At 38.5% G+C, this 3696-nt stretch overlaps 1 long non-coding RNA gene across 1 annotated transcript in view; it reads right to left on the bottom strand.

Moving 5' to 3' along the window:
• The window catches only part of LOC143136689 (uncharacterized), a 977-nt gene extending 54 nt beyond the window's left edge, over window positions 1–923 (bottom strand). The window contains exons 1-2 of the long non-coding RNA XR_012989401.1: window positions 863–923; window positions 1–79 (exon numbers count right to left, since the gene is read on the bottom strand). The exon at window positions 1–79 is cut by the window's left edge and continues 54 nt beyond it. This is a non-coding gene — a long non-coding RNA (uncharacterized LOC143136689). The remainder of the gene's footprint in view (window positions 80–862) is intronic.
• Between the last annotated feature and the right edge of the window lie 2773 nt (window positions 924–3696).

Below are 3696 nucleotides of genomic sequence, written 5' to 3'. Positions count from 1 at the left end.
TCTCGTGTGCTGCATCCTAACGTTAGACCAACGGTTGCAGTCAGCCTGATCCACCACCAGTAGCAGAGTGAAGCAGCACCTAGCAGAAATAGAAGAAGAAAAGATAAATAGTGTTAGATAACAATGTTCAACTGAAACTGAAGGCTACTTACAAGTGAAACTTTAGAATAATCATTTATATATATATACTGTATGTTTTTTGAGTTTACTGTCAAAATGCCAGGCTGAAGATGGTGTTAGCATAACTCAGTTTCGCAAGGTAGCTGCTATATTTAACGTTAGCCAGCTGGGTGAGCTCATTGATGAAGTTTGCTTGCAGCAACAGCCATTCGCGCTGTTCGTCCGAACAACGGTTAATGATAGTCAGATGTGACTTAAAGTTAACTTATATCAATATTGCTAAAGTTCGCCTATTAAACTCACAAAACCGTACATGATTACGGGGAGTTAACGTTACATAAGTCAGCTAAACCTCCACGTTAACGTTAACCAGCAGCACATCATCTTCAGCCTAACATTTGTGACAGTAACATACTAGGCCTAGCACTACTAGTGAATGTTTTATATAAATGATATGAATATAATAAACTGTAACTTACTGAGAACTAAGGTAGGCCTAATATAAATGAGACTGCCATAACGTTAACGTAACATAAAACATTAACGTTAATGCCACCGTCACAGCAACAGCAACTATGATAGCTAGCCTAACGTTAGCTGCTACTTACTTAGTTGATCCAACAAGCATGGATGAGTTGTAAGTTAGACAGTACAACGTACATAGACTGTACACATGCCCGAATTTAATGTAGTACACTTTCACAATGAAACATTAACGTTACATAAATAAATGCTTGCTTACCATTAAGGTGGAGCTGCGAACTTGTCAGAGTGCTGAACACCGTTGGTCTGACTGACTGAACTGTTCAAAAATGATCTCCCGCCGGACAGTTCAAACGTCGTCGCGCGGTGCACGTTTCAATCACCACGTCAAAATTTCCCAGTAAACCATAAATCCATGACTTTTCAATATCTTTTCAAAATGATGATTTGGATGGAAAATCAACATAATATCAATGTCACCTTGCTATCTGGGAGCTTAACTTTGTATTTATGTGCAAAAAGAAAACAGAAAACCCCAACTGATTTTCCGCCATGTTTTTTCAAAAATTTCAAAAAGCTGACAAGTGAGGGAGGAGTCAGATTTATTACTGTGTTATGATTCGCAGCAAATTTTTATTACTGTAGTTTGACCATTTTTGACCATAATTCATAGCGAAACCACAGCAACATACTGTATTCACAAATACAGTACACATTTTCCCCAAAAACAGCAGTGATGCTGTGAAAATCACGGAATCTTGTTACAGTGCAGCCTTGAGTGTCCTTCTCCTCTCTACTAGAGATTCATCCACACTACCAGCCTTGAGTGTCCTTTTCCTACCTTCTATTCATCCATACTACCAGCCTTGAGTATCCTTCTCCTCTCTACTAGAGATTTATCCACACTACCAGCCTTGAGTGTCCTTCTCTTCTCTACTAGAGATTCATCCACACTACCAGCATTCCTTTTCCTACCTTCTATTCAGCACACTACCAGCATTCTTAAAGGAGAATTCCGGTGTGATATTGACCTAAAGTGTGTTGAAACATGATACCGAGTGTGAACGCATGTCTCATAGCCCATCTCGGCTTGTCCCCTGCACTCCAAAATCTGGCGCTAGTTAGCCGATGCTACCAACAGCTTTTTCAATTGTGGTGCTTCGGCATCGGGCTAGCCATGCAAATAAATCACTGTTTTACACCATTTACGAGGCTCAATGTATCTCCACACTTCATTGGTAGACTACCGAAGGCCCTGACATTTAAAACGAGACATTGAGAACTTTTAAAAAGCACTGGTTGTTTACTTACAAGACGATTTATACAGACAGTATCTTCACGAAGTTTAGTGTTTGCAGCCATCTTGAATTTAGTCACGATAAGTAGAGCGACGAGTAAGAATGAACAGGTATGATAAGGGATCAGATTCCAAAAATAATTCCGTGGAAATGCATGGATTCCAGTTGCTGCTACTGTAAGAAACTGGAATCCATGCATTTCCACTGAATTATTTTTGGAACACACTTTAGGTCAATATCACACCGGAATTCTCCCTTTAAGGCTTCTACATACTCGCCACTCCCGACCTGTAGCATGACAATGTGGCGTCACGGGAGCGCCGTAACCATTTATACTCACGCGTGATGGAAGCGACACTAGTTGCAATATTCTCCTGAACAGAGGTGTCGCTGTTGTGAAAAGGCTATCGCTAAGTACGATACACAGTAGAAGAAGCTTTCAGAAGCATTGGCGTCAATGGCAGTAAAAAACACTAGCTAGCCTCTGTGATGGTACTTCAGACTTTAGCTGCTATTCACAACTACCATCATCATTACCATCTAGTTTCCAAGGTGTGTACAGATAGATAGATAAATAGATAGATGGATATAGATAGATACTTTAGTCATCCCGAAGGAAATTTTAATAATTTAAACATTTAGTTAGCTGGCTAGTTAGCTAGCAGCACTGCAAAAAATGAATTCTAACCAAGTGTTATTGATCTTATATTAAGATTAAAAAATCTATTTGGTATTGTTTTTAGTATGAAAAGACTTACCTAGCGCCCTCTCAAAAGATCATTTTGACTTAATTTAAGAAGACTTTAACTTATTTTAAGGAGTCTTATCAAGACAAATTTGCTCAACGCACTGGCAGACAAATTTGCTTGTTTTTAGGACAAATTTGCTTAACGCACTGGCAGACAAATTTGCTTGTTTTCAAGATGAGATGTCTTAAAATAAGTCAAAATTTTTTTTTAAATTAAGTCAAATGATTTCACAAGAAAGCGCTAGGTAAGTCTCTTTATACTGAAAACAATACCCACTCGTTTTGGTAACACTTTATTTGAAGGGGTTTACACAAGGGTGACATGTAACCGTCATAAGAATTTCATGACACATGTCATGCACACTAATGACATAGTATTGATGTTTATGACTGTTGTCATTAAGTGTCATTCGGTTTTTGGAATGTCAAGTTGACATTGTTTGGGTGTCATCATTATAACAACTTGAAATTAGGCAAGATGTCATTATTTGAGGGTGTCTCTGTCATGACAACTTGACATTAGCCAAGAAAATGTAAACCGTTGTCATGACAACTTGACATTAGCCAAGAAAGAAATGCAAAATTGACATATAACTGTGTTTGGCCTGACTCATCTTCTAGGTTCGTGAAGTGGTGGGGCGGAATAATTGATTGACATGACACCATTATAATTGTGTCATGAATACTTTCCTTGGCATGATATTGTCTTGACAACTTGACATATAACTGTGTTTGGCCTGACTTATCTTCTAGGTTTATGAAGTGATGAGCCTGAACAATTGGCTGTCATGACACCATTATAAATTAGATATACTCAACATATTGAAGGTGCATTGCAGATGTAACCCACTCGAAAATAGCCTACTAATAGGATTACATTATTCTAGTTTAATATCTAATTTCTTGATTACTTTTAGTTATGTTTTCCCTGCACACCGTATTTGTCCAGTAGGTGGCAGTGGTGGCGCTGCATAGAGGGGAAACTGCTACACTGTCACTGATTCTTAGAGAAGAAGACAGAAATCGCAAACAGCACAGCAGCTGAAC

The sequence above is a fragment of the Alosa pseudoharengus genome, unplaced genomic scaffold (genome assembly GCF_046254945.1).
Source record: "Alosa pseudoharengus isolate Yale_2024_CS ecotype anadromous, Long Island Sound unplaced genomic scaffold, YU_APseudo_1.1 YU_APseudo_1.1_scf_20, whole genome shotgun sequence".
In the NCBI taxonomy this organism is placed as follows: Eukaryota; Metazoa; Chordata; class Actinopteri; order Clupeiformes; family Clupeidae; genus Alosa; species Alosa pseudoharengus.
Note: the sequence above shows the minus strand (reverse complement) of the source record. Positions and strands in the feature narration are given on the sequence as shown.